This window comes from Anopheles funestus, assembly GCF_943734845.2.
Source record: "Anopheles funestus chromosome X unlocalized genomic scaffold, idAnoFuneDA-416_04 X_unloc_52, whole genome shotgun sequence".
Taxonomy (NCBI): Eukaryota; Metazoa; Arthropoda; class Insecta; order Diptera; family Culicidae; genus Anopheles; species Anopheles funestus.
Genome location: NW_026045179.1, coordinates 96102 through 115000, shown reverse-complemented (window position 1 = coordinate 115000; position 18899 = coordinate 96102). Strand labels below are relative to the sequence as shown.

The following is an 18899-nucleotide window of genomic DNA, read 5'->3' as shown; positions in this document are numbered from 1 at the left end:
GTGTGCGTGGATTGGATCGAGCTCATGGGGTGTGTAGAGATTCCATGTTATAATTGCAAGTCCATATCCACTTTATAGGTTAAAGTCATAAGTTGTGATTGCACAACCATACTTCATAAGAGTTTAATAACTCTTCAACTAACTTTCGTTCTGGTGTCTTGGTATCAAATCGCTTAAGACACAAGATTCTACTGGCCAAATAGAATCTAGCACATTGGTTAACCTGGCGCCGCAGTCAACTCATGTGCTTGGATCGGATCGAGCTATTGAGTATTGGGCCTGCATACTCGCTCATCCGTATCCTTTGTGTACCGCCCCATGGCCCCGTCCTTAGAGTTAATGACTAATAGGCTTAACTCTTGTTTGTCTGCACCACAGTTCCCGTTCGTTCCGTGCCGTAGCCGGATACGTATTGCACACTAGTAGACACCGTAATCTGACGTATCTAACACACCATTATTGTAACTCGTCGTCGAAGGACCTTTCAAGTGCCTGATGGCCAGGGGAGCTCTTACACGGCACGGATACACAGTGATGCTCGCCCATCAAAGTGTACAACGATCGAGTTTGCTTAAGTGTCTGGGTACCTACACACCAGACACGATGCGATGGCCACGGATCCACACAAGGCACATCACATGCAGAAAGCTTTACCAGATTCTGACACATACCACACACATGCAACTCGTCGTCGAAGGGGCGTTCAAAGTGCCTTACGGCTAGGGGAGATCTAGCTCGGCACGGAGACACAGTGATGGTCGCCCATCAAAGTGTACAACGATCGAGTTTGCTTTCCGCGCAAGCGTTCTAAGTGTCTGGGTATCTAAGCACCAGACACAATGCAATGGCCACGGATCCACACAAGGCACATCACATGCAGAAAGCTTCACCAGATTCTGACACATACCACACTCTTGTAACTCGTCGTCGAAGGGGCGTTCAAAGTGCCTTACGGCTAGGGGGGATCTAGCACGGCACGGAGACACAGTGATGGTCACCCATCAAAGTGTACAACGATCGAGTTTGCTTTCCGCGCAAGCGTTCTAAGTGTCTGGGTATCTAAGCACCAGACACAATGCAATGGCCACGGATCCACACAAGGCACATCACATGCAGAAAGCTTCACCAGATTCTGACACATACCACACACATGCAACTCGTCGTCGAAGGGGCGTTCAAGTGCCTTACGGCTAGGGGAGATCTAGCTCGGCACGGGGACACAGTGATGGTCACCCATCAAAGTGTACAACGAACGAGTTGGCTTTCAACAAATTCTGACACATAGCAAGCGAGCGACCGAGCTACACCGAAGGCAGCCCATGGTTGGTCACTCGCGGACGATCATCAGTAATGATCCTTCCGCAGGTTCACCTACGGAAACCTTGTTACGACTTTTACTTCCTCTAAATCATCAAGTTCGGTCAACTTCAGCCATGCCAGCTGCAGCTCACGAAGGAACCGCGGAAGGTAAGCCTCCAGAAACCTCACTAAATAATCCATCGGTAGTAGCGACGGGCGGTGTGTACAAAGGGCAGGGACGTAATCAGCACTAGCTAATGACTAGTGCTTACTAGAAATTCCAGGTTCATGGGGACCGTTGCAGTCCCCAATCCCGACTAGATGGGCATTTTAGTGATTTCCCGTTCCTCTCGGAATGGGGGCGCCTATTGGCGAGAACACGCTGCGACCCACATTGTAGCACGCGTGCAGCCCAGAACATCTAAGGGCATCACGGACCTGTTATCGCTCATTCTCAGCTTGCTAAACACAAGTTGTCCCGCTAAGCAGGGCAAACGTAGCCGACGACCGCCCGTGAAGGCGCCGCCCGGCTGTAACGTCAGGTGCGCCCGGAGGCGCACTGCTGACAGCGTTCTAGTTAGCATGTTTGAGTCACGTTCGTTATCGGAATTAACCAGACAAATCATTCCACGAACTAAGAACGGCCATGCACCACTACCCTTAAATTTGAGAAAGAGCTATCAATCTGTCTTACCTCGATAAGTTTGGACCTGGTAAATTTTCCCGTGTTGAGTCAAATTAAGCCGCAAGCTCCACTTCTTGTGGTGCCCTTCCGTCAATTCCTTTAAGTTTCAACTTTGCAACCATACTTCCCCCGGAACCCGATTTTGGTTTCCCGGAAGCGACTGAGAGCACCGAATAGGGGTAGCGTCTCCCAATTGCTAATTGGCATCGTTTACGGTTAGAACTAGGGCGGTATCTAATCGCCTTCGATCCTCTAACTTTCGTTCTTGATTAAAGAAAGCATCCATGGCAAACGCTTTCGCTTCAGTTGGTCCTACGACGGTCTACGAATTTCACCTCTCGCGCCGTAATACCAATGCCCCCAACTACTTCTGTTAATCATTACCTCTAGGTTTCTGACAAACCAACGAAATCGTATAAACCGAGGTCATATTCCATTATTCCATGCAAGATTATTCTCGGCCAACGCCAACCCCACCGGGGGGCCGGACGCTTTGTCTTAGCCTGCTTTGAGCACTCTAATTTGTTCAAGGTAAATGTGAGTATCTTGAGCACCATGAGGAGCCCGTGCCGGAGTTAACCGGTAGCACGGTACTCGTTCACAGAGTAACGCCCAAGTACACCATTGTGAGTCGCAGCCGTGAGCGCGCGCACGAACGGCCCCGGCGTGTAACCGGGCGCCCGTGGCGGTCACGTGTCTGGACGGGCAATCAACTTCGAACGTTTTAACCGCAACAACTTTAATATACGCTAGTGGAGCTGGAATTACCGCGGCTGCTGGCACCAGACTTGCCCTCCACTTGATCCTTGTTGAAGGATTTATACTCAACTCATTCCAATTATGGACCATCGTTAGAGAGGTCCATATTGTTATTTCTCGTCACTACCTCCCCGTACTGGGATTGGGTAATTTACGCGCCTGCTGCCTTCCTTGGATGTGGTAGCCATTTCTCAGGCTCCCTCTCCGGAATCGAACCCTGATTCCCCGTTACCCGTCGCAACCATGGTAGTCCTCTACACTACCATCAATAGTTGATAGGGCAGACATTTGAAAGATCTGTCGTCAGTCGACAAGCGACCATACGATCTGCGTCCTTATCCAGACTTCAACTCAAGCCGCCCGGAGGCGATTGGTTTAACTAATAAGTGCACCAGTTCAGCTACCCGCGAGGGCAACAGTCCCGGCATGTTGCATGTATTAGCTCTGGATTTTCCACAGTTATCCAAGTAACTAGTGGTAGGATGATCTTGTGAATTATAGCTGTTATACTGAGCCTTATGCGGTTTCACATTCATTTATGTTTGTACTTAGACATGCATGGCTTAACCTTTGAGACAAGCGTATATTACTGGTAGGATCAACCAGAATTCGTTCCACTACAGACACACACTCGCTTAGTGGGAAATAAATTTCCACACAACTCTCTCTCTCTAGAACCATATGGAATGGCTCTTTGGTGTTGGGTAAGGCACCAATTTGTTGGGGTGTAACGGTCACCACCAACTTTAAGTTTGTTAGGGCACAACGGAAACCACTAACTAAACTTTAGGAAACTAAATTTCCTCACACATTATCTCTCACCATATTAGCACTAGGTGCTATCCACGATTGTACAACGTTTCAACTCTTGAATCGACCGTAGGGCCGCGGAATTGCTTCCGGGCCCCTATTCTCGCTATTAATTGTTCATCTCTTTCAATACATCGAGTTCGTTCCATTGGGTAGTTCGCATGGCGAACGTTTTGATGCAGCCCCCTGGGGGACCACGGCACTTTACACCGGGTATGGTGTATGCGCAACCTACAGATAACAATAAACCCCTTATGCGTGTGTAAACCGATGTTGGGCTGCTCAACATCTTTCATGGTTACATCACTTGCACCAGAACCCACGGTGCCGATTTGGTAATATGTTGTACATTTACTCTCAAGATGTACGCTTCGGCCCCTTATTCAGGGGCTCAAGCTATTACCAGCAAGAACAATCCTCATCCAGACTTGAACTCGAAACACCCGGAGGCGAACGGTTTAACTAATAAGTGCACCAGTCTTGAATCCATGCGTCGGTGGAAACAATGCCGGCGTGTTGCATGTATTAGCTCTGAACTTAGCGAGTGATTGCCTTGCAGCTGTCATACTGAGCGTAGAGCGTGATTATCGCTCACTTGAACCATGTTGAATGGCTCTTTGGTGTAGGGTAAGGCACCAATTTGTTGGGGCGTAACGGTCACCACCAACTTAAGACTTGCTTATAGGTATTTCAACGTTTTCAACTCTTTAATCGACCGTGTTTCATTATCATCTCTTCTTCTTATTAAATGCATCGAGTTCGTTCCATTGGGTAGTTCGCGTGGCGAACGGTTTGATGCAGCCCCCCGGGGGGGACCACGGCACTTTACACCGGGCATGGTGTATGCGCAACCTACAGATCACCAATATATTTGTGATCGATAATGCACACTTCTTACACGACTGACCAGTCGACAGCGCTGCCTTCCTATTATGCGTGTGTAAACCGATGTTGGGCTGCTCAACATCTTTCACGGTTACATCACTTGCACCCGAACCCATGGTGCCGATTTGGTAATATGTTGTACATGGTCTCAAGATGTACGCTTCGACCCCTTATTCAGGGGCTCAAGCTATTACCAGCAAGATCAATCCTCATCCAGACTTGAACTCGAAACACCCGGAGGCGAACGGTTTAACTAATAAGTGCACCAGTCTTGAATCCATGCGTCGGTGGAAACAATGCCGGCATGTTGCATGTATTAGCTCTGAACATAGCGAGTGATTGCCTTGTAGCTGTCGAACTGAGCGTAGAATGTGATTATCGCTCACTTGAAAGGGTCAAGCCCTTTCGAGTCGTCCGGTTTTTACGCCAGACGACTCGGTTCACCATCTTTCGGGAAGGGACCGTCTCGGTCGCAAGCTGCTCCGGTCCCCAAACAACCTGCGACAAATGATAGGAAATGCCGACATCAATACGTGTTCAGTTTGGTTTATCGCTCATAGGTCTTTTTGACCATCGATCCCTGATTATAACTCTCAATTAAACAGTCAGGAGAGTAAGGCATGCCCATCGATATCTCATCGACAGGCGATACCGCAAGAACGGCCAACGACACATCAGGTGATCGATTATTGCTACGACTTTTGCTTAATCGTTTCCACTCCTTAGAGAAAGAAACCCCCGGGGACCGTCTCGGTCGCAAGCTGCTCCGGTCCCTAAACAACCTGCGACAAATGATAGGAAATGCCGACATCAATATGTGTTCAGTTTGGTTTATCGCTCATTGGTCTGTTTGACCATCGATCCCTGATTAAACTCTCAGTAATCCAGTCGGGAGAGTAAGGCATGCCCATCGATATCTCATCGACAGGCGATACCGCTTGAACGGCCAACGACACATCAGAGGATCGTATCTTGCTACAACTTTTGCTTAATCGTTTCTTCTCCTTGGAGAAAGAAACCCCCGGGGACCGTCTCGGTCGCAAGCTGCTCCGGTCCCTAAACAACCTGCGACAAATGATAGGAAATGCCGACATCAATACGTGTTCAGTTTGGTTTATCGCTCATAGGTCTTTTTGACCATCGATCCCTGATTATAACTCTCAATTAAACAGTCAGGAGAGTAAGGCATGCCCATCGATATCTCATCGACAGGCGATACCGCAAGAACGGCCAACGACACATCAGGTGATCGATTATTGCTACGACTTTTGCTTAATCGTTTCCACTCCTTAGAGAAAGAAACCCCCGGGGACCGTCTCGGTCGCAAGCTGCTCCGGTCCCTAAACAACCTGCGACAAATGATAGGAAATGCCGACATCAATATGTGTTCAGTTTGGTTTATCGCTCATTGGTCTGTTTGACCATCGATCCCTGATTAAACTCTCAGTAATCCAGTCGGGAGAGTAAGGCATGCCCATCGATATCTCATCGACAGGCGATACCGCTTGAACGGCCAACAACACATCAGAGGATCGTATCTTGCTACAACTTTTGCTTAATCGTTTCTTCTCCTTGGAGAAAGAAACCCCCGGGGACCGTCTCGGTCGCAAGCTGCTCCGGTCCCTAAACAACCTGCGACAAATGATAGGAAATGCCGACATCAATACGTGTTCAGTTTGGTTTATCGCTCATAGGTCTGTTTGACCATCGATCCCTGATTAATACTCTCAATTAGAAGGTCGGTAGAGTAAGGCATGCCCATCGATGTCTCATCGACAGGCGATACCGCATGAACGGCCAACGACACATCAGAGGATCGTATCTTGCTACAACTTTTGCTTAATCGTTTCTTCTTCTTGGAGAAAGAAACCCCCGGGGACCGTCTCGGCCGCAAGCTGCTCCGGTCCCTAAACAACCTGCGGCATCAAATGATAGGAAAAGCCGACATCAATACGTGTTCAGTTTGGTTTATCGCTCATTGGTCTTGTTTGACCATCGATCCCTGATTAATACTCTCAATTAGAAGGTCGGTAGAGTAAGGCATGCCCATCGATGTCTCATCGACAGGCGATACCGCATGAACGGCCAACGACACATCAGAGGATCGTATCTTGCTACAACTCTTGCTTAATAGTTTCCACTCCTTGGAGAAAGAAACCCCCGGGGACCGTCTCGGCCGCAAGTTGCTCCGGTCCCTAAACAACCTGCGGCATCAAATGATAGGAAAAGCCGACATCAATACGTGTTCAGTTTGGTTTATCTCTCATAGGTCTGTTTGACCATCGATCCTAGAATTCAACTTTCGAGTAAGGCATGCCCGTCGATATCTCATCGATAGGCGATACCGGTAGAACGGCCAACGACACACATCTAGGATCGCATTTACTCTTCCTTGGATGGATAACCAATACCCTAGGACCGTTTCATCGCGAGCTGCTCCGGTCCTCAAACAACTCGCGAACCACCGATAGGATGATATTAGGAATGGCCGACTTTCATCCTTTAACTCTCAGTTCTGCTTACCAAAACATAGGTACTTGGACCTTAAAGACCACTATATGTTCCCCGATCGGGGGCAATCGGAACGTCTATCCATCATCAACATCGTTTCACTCATTCCGAACCACCAAATTGGACAGACAGTACCATGTTCACCAACCGATTGCTTCAACTTCGCAAACTGTATGGTAAGTTCTACTAATTTCACATCTTACCATCGACTAATAGTGCATAAATCCACTTGGAAATCACTTTTCCTTGGTCCTCGGACCTTCTACGACAACGTCCAACAAATATCCGAAGTCGTTTCCCAACTTAGACCAAGCATTTCGTATCTTTACTTCTAATCGATTTTTTCTCTCATAATTGACGATCAAAATCTAAAAACCACATTTTGAGCCAGAAGCAGTCGTCCGATCGTCCTGGGGGTAGTCTCAATCGATTTAGAAGGGCCCAATTCATAAAGATACGTACTCAGTCAAATTCATGCTTCTGGCTCACCTACCCCCTATATAGAAAACGAAAGCGTACAGGCGTGGAAAACGTGCCATTTTTCTCCATCACGGACTTTTTTTTTCTCGTTGCACCGACTCTAGTAAAAAAGTGAAATTTTTTACTAGTTACCAACTTTTGCAAATTATCATCGGATATCACTTTTCATGGTCTATAGTAAGTTCTTATCACGTTTTAGTAGTTTTTGAAAAAAAAATTTTTTTGAACTTTTCAAAATTTTTCAAAACAAAGTTTTTGTAGGCGGTTTTGTGTATGGAGGGTTACTAGTCTCGGGGTCACTGTTTGACCAAAAAACCACTATATATCATTCGAAAGGTAATTTCAAGGGCTACAAAAAATTGTTCTACGGCACCCCCCTCCGACGTCTAGTATTCGAGTTATTGGCCAAAAACCATCACTTGAGCGATTTTTCGTTCAGGGTACCCGACTCTAGTAAAAAAGTGAAATTTTTCTCGATTGACCAAGTGTTGCAAATGACCATCGGATTTCACTTTTTATGGTCTATAGTGAGTTCTGATCACGATTTGGTACTTTTTGAAAAAATTTTTTTGACGCACTTTTCAAAATTTTGCAAAACCAAAACTTTTTAGGCGGTTTTGTGTATGGAGGGTTACTAGTCTCGGGGTCACTGTTTGACCAAAAAACCACTATATATCATTCGAAAGGTAATTTCAAGGGCTACAAAAAATTGTTCTACGGCACCCCCCTCCGACGTCTAGTATTCGAGTTATTGGCCAAAAACCGCAACTATAGCGGTTTTTCGTACAGGGTACCCGACTCTAGTAAAATGATGCGATTTTTACTAGTCTAGGAACTTTTTGGTCAAAAAATCAAGTATATGTCATTCGATAGATAATTTCAAGGGCTACCAAAAATTGTTCCACGACACCCCCCTGCGACGTCTAGTATTCGAGTTATTAGCCAAAAACCGCAACTTAAGCGGTTTTTCGTCCAGGGTACCCGACTCTAGTAAAATGATGCGATTTTTACTAGTCTAGGGAACTTTTTGGCCAAAAATCAAGTATATGTCATTCGATAGATAATTTCAAGGGCTACCAAAAATTGTTCCACGACACCCCCCTCCGACGTCTAGTATTAGAGTTATTAGCCAAAAACCGCAACTATAGCGGTTTTTCGTCCAGGGTACCCGACTCTAGTAAAATGATGCGATTTTTACTAGTCTAGGGAACTTTTTGGCCAAAAATCAAGTATATGTCATTCGATAGATAATTTCAAGGGCTACCAAAAATTGTTCCACGACACCCCCCTGCGACGTCTAGTATTCGAGTTATTAGCCAAAAACCGCAACTTAAGCGGTTTTTCGTCCAGGGTACCCGACTCTAGTAAAATGATGCGATTTTTACTAGTCTAGGGAACTTTTTGGCCAAAAATCAAGTATATGTCATTCGATAGATAATTTCAAGGGCTACCAAAAATTGTTCCATGACACCCCCCTGCGACGTCTAGTATTCGAGTTACCCGACTCTAGTAAAATGATGCGATTTTTACTAGTCTAGGGAACTTTTTGGCCAAAAATCAAGTATATGTCATTCGATAGATAATTTCAAGGGCTACCAAAAATTGTTCCACGACACCCCCCTGCGACGTCTAGTATTCGAGTTATTAGCCAAAAACCATTCATACTTGAGCATTTTGCTCATTTTGCCTGTACGGGTACCGGGGACTAGTAAAATCAGGCCAATTTTACTAGAGTAGGGGTCCTTTTTGGTCAAAAAAACAACTTTTGCTCGTTCGATAGGGAATCGATAGGGCAACAAAAAATCGTTCTACGACCCCCCCTTCCGATGTCTAGTATTCGAGTTATGGGCCAAAAACAGTTTATAGCTAATTTTTCACTCGATTTTTCACCAAGTATCGCACATTACTCCGGTTCTATACATTGGATCGTCAATCTTTAAGATTTTATGGGTAGTTCCAACTGTTTGCTACATTTCATCCATACATCACCAACCGATTCAATGTCTGTGCTAGAAGTTATTAGAGGAATAAAAAAATTTACCCTTGGCTTTGGACCGTACAATTTTACCCATTTTTGGCCCATATTTGCCCCATAGCTCCGCCGGTATCCAAGATATGGCCACACTTTCTTCTGGCCATGGGTAGATGGCACTTGTGGCTAGATTTCTTCCATGCACCACTAATCGCTACCATGTCTGTGGCCGGAGCTATTCACGAAAGCGCCTCGCGAACTTGGTCGGATTTTTGGTCCAACTTGCACCATTTTTGGCCCATATTTGCCCCATAGCTCCGCCGGTATCCAAGATATGGCCACACTTTCTTCTGGCCATGGGTAGATGGCACTTGTGGCTAGATTTCTTCCATGCACCACTAATCGCTACCATGTCTGTGGCCGGAGCTATTCGACGAACAACCATCGCATTTACCTAGGTACTTTTTCGGATTTTTGGTCCAACTTGCACCATTTTTGGCCCATATTTGCCCCATAGCTCCGCCGGTATCCAAGATATGGCCACACTTTCTTCTGGCCATGGGTAGATGGCACTTGTGGCTAGATTTCTTCCATGCACCACTAATCGCTACCATGTCTGTGGCCGGAGCTATTCGACGAACAACCATCGCATTTACCTAGGTACTTTTTCGGATTTTTGGTCCAACTTGCACCATTTTTGGCCCATATTTGCCCCATAGCTCCGCCGGTATCCAAGATATGGCCACACTTTCTTCTGGCCATGGCTAGATGGCACTTGTGGCTAGATTTCTTCCATGCACCACTAATCGCTACCATGTCTGTGGCCGGAGCTATTCGACGAACAACCATCGCATTTACCTAGGTACTTTTTCGGATTTTTGGTCCAACTTGCACCATTTTTGGCCCATATTTGCCCCATAGCTCCGCCGGTATCCAAGATATGGCCACACTTTCTTCTGGCCATGGGTAGATGGCACTTGTGGCTAGATTTCTTCCATGCACCACTAATCGCTACCATGTCTGTGGCCGGAGCTATTCGACGAACAACCATCGCATTCACCTTCTCGTTGCACTTCTTCGGGAATTTGGTGCAACCAAGTTTTCACTATAACTTGGTCATTTTCCGTCCATCGGACATGCGGTTTTGGGTGTCGATACTTGACACCGCACGCTACAATATGTTCCTCCACGACCATGTGGTCCGATGCTGCCAACAGGAGCTATTCGAGGAGTACCGATTTTTCACCATTAAAAATGCTCGTTTTTGCACCAACTTTTGCCTATAACTCAGGCTGTATCGATCGGATCTTCAATCTTGAAAAAGTTTTGGATAGGTGGCATCAAATGCTACATTTCGTTCTTACACGTCAACTTTGTCCGATGTCTAGCAAAAAAGTTATTCGCGAACCAAGTCCAGAACCCATGCAATGGCTGCCCTCATTGCATACATCACGGCGGTTAACTCTCGTTACTCTATACCGTGGACTTGGTACTTTTTCAGGCATTCGTTGCTACTTCTTGGTTCATGATATTCGTTTACGGTCTTCACTAGGGCATTTGGTGCTCCTTATCGGTTCATGATATTCGTTTACGGTCTTCACTAGGGCATTTGGTGCTCCTTATCGGTTCATGATATTCGTTTACGGTCTTCACTAGGGCATTTGGTGCTCCTTATCGGTTCATGATATTCGTTTACGGTCTTCACTAGGGCATCTGGTAATGGGCTTCCCACTTTCTACTGATCGATCCATACTCACTTGCGTGCACCTAGCCTAGGAAGGTTTCCTTGGGCTTCCCATCTTTCTACTGATCGATCCATACTCACTTGCGTGCACCTAGCCTAGGAAGGTTTCCTTGGGCTTCCCATCTTTCTACTGATCGATCCATACTCACTTGCGTGCACCTAGCCTAGGAAGGTTTCCTATGGCTTCCCATCTTTCTACTGATCGATCCATACTCACTTGCGTGCACCTAGCCTAGGAAGGTTTCCTATGGCTTCCCATCTTTCTACTGATCGATCCATACTCACTTGCGTGCACCTAGCCTAGGAAGGTTTCCTATGGCTTCCCATCTTTCTACTGATCGATCCATACTCACTTGCGTGCACCTAGCCTAGGAAGGTTTCCTTGGGCTTCCCATCTTTCTACTGATCGATCCATACTCACTTGCGTGCACCTAGCCTAGGAAGGTTTCCTTGGGCTTCCCATCTTTCTACTGATCGATCCATACTCACTTGCGTGCACCTAGCCTAGGAAGGTTTCCTATGGCTTCCCATCTTTCTACTGATCGATCCATACTCACTTGCGTGCACCTAGCCTAGGAAGGTTTCCTATGGCTTCCCATCTTTCTACTGATCGATCCATACTCACTTGCGTGCACCTAGCCTAGGAAGGTTTCCTATGGCTTCCCATCTTTCTACTGATCGATCCATACTCACTTGCGTGCACCTAGCCTAGGAAGGTTTCCTATGGCTTCCCATCTTTCTACTGATCGATCCATACTCACTTGCGTGCACCTAGCCTAGGAAGGTTTCCTTGGGCTTCCCATCTTTCTACTGATCGATCCATACTCACTTGCGTGCACCTAGCCTAGGAAGGTTTCCTTGGGCTTCCCATCTTTCTACTGATCGATCCATACTCACTTGCGTGCACCTAGCCTAGGAAGGTTTCCTTGGGCTTCCCATCTTTCTACTGATCGATCCATACTCACTTGCGTGCACCTAGCCTAGGAAGGTTTCCTATGGCTTCCCATCTTTCTACTGATCGATCCATACTCACTTGCGTGCACCTAGCCTAGGAAGGTTTCCTATGGCTTCCCATCTTTCTACTGATCGATCCATACTCACTTGCGTGCACCTAGCCTAGGAAGGTTTCCTATGGCTTCCCATCTTTCTACTGATCGATCCATACTCACTTGCGTGCACCTAGCCTAGGAAGGTTTCCTATGGCTTCCCATCTTTCTACTGATCGATCCATACTCACTTGCGTGCACCTAGCCTAGGAAGGTTTCCTATGGCTTCCCATCTTTCTACTGATCGATCCATACTCACTTGCGTGCACCTAGCCTAGGAAGGTTTCCTATGGCTTCCCATCTTTCTACTGATCGATCCATACTCACTTGCGTGCACCTAGCCTAGGAAGGTTTCCTTGGGCTTCCCATCTTTCTACTGATCGATCCATACTCACTTGCGTGCACCTAGCCTAGGAAGGTTTCCTTGGGCTTCCCATCTTTCTACTGATCGATCCATACTCACTTGCGTGCACCTAGCCTAGGAAGGTTTCCTATGGCTTCCCATCTTTCTACTGATCGATCCATACTCACTTGCGTGCACCTAGCCTAGGAAGGTTTCCTATGGCTTCCCATCTTTCTACTGATCGATCCATACTCACTTGCGTGCACCTAGCCTAGGAAGGTTTCCTATGGCTTCCCATCTTTCTACTGATCGATCCATACTCACTTGCGTGCACCTAGCCTAGGAAGGTTTCCTTGGGCTTCCCATCTTTCTACTGATCGATCCATACTCACTTGCGTGCACCTAGCCTAGGAAGGTTTCCTTGGGCTTCCCATCTTTCTACTGATCGATCCATACTCACTTGCGTGCACCTAGCCTAGGAAGGTTTCCTTGGGCTTCCCATCTTTCTACTGATCGATCCATACTCACTTGCGTGCACCTAGCCTAGGAAGGTTTCCTATGGCTTCCCATCTTTCTACTGATCGATCCATACTCACTTGCGTGCACCTAGCCTAGGAAGGTTTCCTTGGGCTTCCCATCTTTCTACTGATCGATCCATACTCACTTGCGTGCACCTAGCCTAGGAAGGTTTCCTTGGGCTTCCCATCTTTCTACTGATCGATCCATACTCACTTGCGTGCACCTAGCCTAGGAAGGTTTCCTTGGGCTTCCCATCTTTCTACTGATCGATCCATACTCACTTGCGTGCACCTAGCCTAGGAAGGTTTCCTTGGGCTTCCCATCTTTCTACTGATCGATCCATACTCACTTGCGTGCACCTAGCCTAGGAAGGTTTCCATGGGCTTCCCATCTTTCTACTGATCGATCCATACTCACTTGCGTGCACCTAGCCTAGGAAGGTTTCCTTGGGCTTCCCATCTTTCTACTGATCGATCCATACTCACTTGCGTGCACCTAGCCTAGGAAGGTTTCCTTGGGCTTCCCATCTTTCTACTGATCGATCCATACTCACTTGCGTGCACCTAGCCTAGGAAGGTTTCCCTTTGGTACCGACTTCCATCTACGCACTCGATATAACCTAGGTACTTGGTACCGATGATGGTTAACACTCAAGCATTTCTTGCATCCTGCGTGCAAGGTACCAATTTTCACTTCTTAGGTACGTTTATGGGCCCGCATTTATCCAATATCGCTCCGATGGCCTTTCGCATTATTTCATCCGATAGCCCTTGCCAAAAGCTACCAAAAGTTCCTCCACGGCCATGTGCTCCGACGCTTAGTTTAGGAAATATTCGAAAAAATTCATCTTAGGAAAAATTTTCTTATTGGAAAATCACCTTAAATCGATGGCCATTTTTTGGGCAAAAACTTTAACGTCTTCCCGACTTTGCGGGAATTGCGAATTTTAGGCACCCAGAGAAAATCTTTTACTTTAAGGGGGCGGCCGCGAAGTTGCCCAAAGTCTCGGACACAAAAATTCTCAAGTTCCCCACTCTAGTAAATCGCCCTATGAGTATCTCCTGGCCCGCGAGCTCTGCGAGCGGGCCAGCTTCGGCGATTTTTGCCTTTTCGCCTAGGCGGTTCTTCTACGAAATTGGTCCACAGCTTTTGCTCAGAAAGCTAGCATTTGTTGCAACAGTTAGGTGCTTGGTACCACATTTTGGTATCCATTTGGGCATTTGTTGCAACTACTCGGTACTTTGGCCCACATTTCGCTCTACTCGGGCCTCTATGGTGCTACTTGTCGGTACTTTTGGCCAACTTAGGCCAATTGGGTGCAACTTGTGGGTACTCTGTGGGTACTTTAGGGCATATTGTGTCTTTCGGGTGAACCTTCGCGATACTTCATGGGTACTGATGGCCAACTTAGGAACATTCAGTGCAACCTTTGGGCCTAAGGAAATTTGTCCAACTCTTTGGACTTAGAAAATTTTCTGGACTTAGAAAATTTTCTGGACTTGTAAAAATTTTCAAATGTTCAATTTGGCCCACATTTCGCTCTACTCGGGCCTCTATGGTGCTACTTGTCGGTACTTTTGGCCAACTTAGGCCAATTGGGTGCAACTTGTGGGTACTCTGTGGGTACTTTAGGGCATATTGTGTCTTTCGGGTGAACCTTCGCGATACTTCATGGGTACTGATGGCCAACTTAGGAACATTCAGTGCAACCTTTGGGCCTAAGGAAATTTGTCCAACTCTTTGGACTTAGAAAATTTTCTGGACTTAGAAAATTTTCTGGACTTGTAAAAATTTTCAAATGTTCAATTTGGCCCACATTTCGCTCTACTCGGGCCTCTATGGTGCTACTTGGCGGTACTTTTGGCCAACTTAGGCCAATTGGGTGCTCTTTGTGGGTACTCTATCGGTACTTTTGGCCATGTTAGGCCCACTCGGTGCTATTTGTGGGTACTCTATCGGTACTTTTGGCCAACTTAGGCCAACTCAGTGCTTCTTGTGGGTACTCTATCGGTACTTTTGGCCATGTTAGGCCCATTGGGTGCTATTTGTGGGTACTCTATCGGTACTTTTGGCCAACTTAGGCCAATTGGGTGCTGCTTATGGGTACTCTATCGGTACTTTTGGCCAACTTAGGCCAATTGGGTGCTCTTTGTGGGTACTCTATCGGTACTTTTGGCCATCTTAGGCCCATTCGGTGCTATTTGTGGGTACTCTATCGGTACTTTTGGCCAACATAGGCCAATTGGGTGCTACTTGTGGGTGCTCTATCGGTACTTTTGGCCAACTTAGGCCAACTGGGTGCTATTTGTGGGTACTCTATCGGTACTTTTGGCCAACTTAGGCCAACTCAGTGCTTCTTGTGGGTACTCTATCGGTACTTTTGGCCAACTTAGGCCCATTCGGTGCTATTTGTGGGTACTCTATCGGTACTTTTGGCCAACTTAGGCCAACTCAGTGCTACTTGTGGGTGCTCTATCGGTACTTTTGGCCAACTTAGGCCAATTGGGTGCTCTTTGTGGGTGCTCTATCGGTACTTTGGGACATATTATGTCCTTCGGGTGAACCTTCTCGATACCTCATGGGTACTTGTGGCCAACTTAGGAAAATTCAGTGCAACCTATGGGCCTTTGGAAATTGTTCCAACACTTTGGACTTAGAAAATTTTCTGGACTTAGAAAATTTTTTGGACTTAGAAAAATTTTCAACTTCTGTATCTTCTTCATCATGTTCCATTTTGTGGGACTTAGAAAATTTTCTGGACTTAGAAAATTTTTTGGACTTAGGAAATTTTTCAACACTTGTAAAATTTTTGTTCCTTCTTTGAAGAAGAATACTTTCCACTATTAGCTTCTTTCTCTTTTTCTTCTTAGTTGTCTTCTTATTTTCGGTCCGAGAGCGCCGACACTTGTAAAATTATCTAAGTCCGAAGACTTTTGGAATGAACCAAAAGTCAACGAACACAACACACCAAGCCTATCAACATCGAGTGGCTACCCGAAGGAAGCGCAGCGGCCAGCCCATGTACAACGCGAAGTTGTAGCATGCAACCAACCAACCGCTAACCTCCAACGGCACTCAATGTATTCGTTACACATGGGCGCACCTGCACCACACTGTCGTGACCATCCAACGAGCCGTCGGTTCGGTCGTGTGTTACAAGCACCCCATCACATAGGCATAGAGTCACCACACAGTGTTCTTCAACACTCTCGTCACATGGTGCAAGTCACGGTACGCACCACCAATGTGCACTGGTTGGCCAATTCCAGCACACACGGGGCGCGCACGCGCAAGCACTAACCACCAAGCATGGGTCGCCTGAGAGGATCGATGCGAACGCATCTCTACAACTTGAAGCTCCCAGCCTGTAGTCCCGTCGTTTGCGGGCGGTCGTAGGTGTCGAAACTAGTGATATCCACAGTCGGCAAGCTCGTCCACCGGTGTTCCCAACATGTATGGTACTAACACGTGCAGCGCGAACCCGCCCTTTGCGGCCTAGTAGTAAGCGGGGATGAGACGCCAGTGTGCCAATGGACAGCACGGACGGTTCTCGGAGGGTTGTTAGGCCCGCTAGCTTACGACCACCTAATGGGTATAAGAAGCGCTATCAGCTCGGATTGGATACGACCTTAGAGGCGTTCAGGCATAATCCAGCGGACGTAGCGTCATACCATAGTCCGTTCGAACTAGTATTGAGCCAGTGGTCCGTACCTGTGGTTCCTCTCGTACTGCACAGGAATTCCGTTAAGATAGCGACAAACAATGCACACCAGTAGGGTAAAACTAACCTGTCTCACGACGGTCTAAACCCAGCTCACGTTCCCTTGAAAGGGTGAACAATCCTACGCTTGGTAAATTTTGCTTTACAATGATAGGAAGAGCCGACATCGAAGGATCAAAAAGCCACGTCGCTATGAACGCTTGGCGGCCACAAGCCAGTTATCCCTGTATTGTCACCTGGGTGCTGACAAGTGAAGATGTGGTAAACAAACGCTCCGTCAAGAAGTGGTGAAAATTTGGTGAAAATCGTAATTAAATCGTGTTAAAAGTGTCAAAATCGTGCTCAGAGCACCCGATTTACCCAAAAATAGTGAAGTTCGGCCAAAAATCGACAATTTTTGTGCAAATACAGTTTTGTTGTGTTTTTGCCCCCTCCGGGAGCACCGAAGTGCACTGGTGTTCAGGTGTGCAAAAAATCACCTCTTTTCCTGCCGGAAGAGGTTGATTTAGGGTAAATCGTGGCCGCTAAAGCCTTTAAAACGGTTTCCGAGTCGATCGGAACAGTGGAAGTGCGACAAAAAACGATATTTTGGTGCCCATACATTTTGTATGGGAAACTTTGGACACTCATAGCTCAGTGAAATTTTAACGGATTTGGACCGGATATGTTTTAAATCGTGTGCGGAGTGCCAAAGAAATGATTTTGTGAAAAAACCGCATCAAAATCGGTGATTTAAGTGCTGAAAAAAGTGGAAAACATTTTTGCAACACGTGTTGACAGTACTGCCCAGGCGGCATTTCCCAAGGTATATAATATTGAGTGTATTATAAAGTGGAAAATTTTTATCGCCTGATCGGTTCCGTGAGTGTTGGAGGTGGTTGAGCTCGGAGAGACGATTCGGGGAAAATTTTTCCCCCCGCTCCCACCTCACCCCATCGCCCTCAGTGACCCTTGTCCTTATTAAGGCCTTATCAAGGTGCATGAAATTTTGGACTTCGCTGGAAAATTACACAAGTGCAGTGGAAAATTCTGGTTTTGTGCTGGAAAATTCGGGGACCTCCAGACGCACCCCCTGGATTTTTTTCCGGACCTCCAGCACCCCCCCCGCATTTTCCGGATTTCCTTATTAAGGCGCTAAAAAGGTGAGAAACATATAAACGCAGTGGAAAATTATTTGCGGGCTGCAAAAAATTCCGGTTTTGGGCTCAAAAATTCGGGGACCACCTGCCACACCCCCTGAAATTTTTTCCGCGCCCCCATCACCCACCCACCGCCCCCCCCGGATCAGGAATCGCGGATTTTTGGTGGATTTTCGGGTTTTTCGCCATTTTCGGGTGAAAGGAGAGGAGATAGGAGCTTGGTGTGTTCGGGAGTTTTGCTCAGGAGGGGCAATTACATCTAGCCCCCCACCCCCCTGGGTCATTTTCCACCCCCCCTGGCCAATTCGGCATTTTGGGGGGTCCAGCAGTCGCCCAGAGCCCCACCTTGCGACCACTCCAGTAAAGCCGCTGGAGTCCACGATTCGGGAGAACACCCCCCCGACCACCCACCACCCACCCTTCATCCACCAGAGCTCAAATAGTGGGTTTCCGCTTCAGGTGGGAGGATTTTAGCCTCCCACCTTGCCGACCATGCCAGTGAGCGGATCCAGCGCAGGCAGGACGCTGCGACCATTGACAGGACGGGCAACTTCGGTTGATTGCCGTCCAAGCATGGAGCCGCGAGTGGTGGTTAGTCGAGCAAGCGTGCAGGTGGCACCGAGGCCGTCGCCTCGCTCGACTGCGACAACGACGTCGTCAACGGCGGGTAACGAGGAGCTCCGCGAGCTGGTGCGGACGCTCCGCGAGGAGCTCTCCCTCCTTCGGTCGCAGATGCAGGAGATGGCATCTGAATCCAAGGAGAACATGCGAGCGTACAAGGAAGAGGCTCGCCAGCGGGAGGAGCGCGCTTGGCAGGAGGTTGCTGCTCTCCGTGAGGAGCTGAAGGCGGAACGTCAGCAGCGCCATCAGCAGGGCGGCCAGCAGCAGCAGAGGCAGCAGCAGCAGCAGCGGGCAACGGGTGCGGTGACGGCAACGGTGGTGTCGTCTCCGGACCAGGATGACGGATCTTGGGTTGAGGTGGTGCG

At 47.5% G+C, this 18899-nt stretch overlaps 1 long non-coding RNA gene across 1 annotated transcript in view; it reads right to left on the bottom strand.

Moving 5' to 3' along the window:
* The window catches only part of LOC125773768 (uncharacterized), a 23673-nt gene extending 15825 nt beyond the window's left edge, over positions 1-7848 (bottom strand). Inside the window, exons 1-2 of the long non-coding RNA XR_007420358.1 lie at positions 6355-7848; positions 4937-5787 (exon numbers count right to left, since the gene is read on the bottom strand). This is a non-coding gene — a long non-coding RNA (uncharacterized LOC125773768). The remainder of the gene's footprint in view (positions 1-4936; positions 5788-6354) is intronic.
* Positions 7849-18899: the final 11051 nt, after the last annotated feature.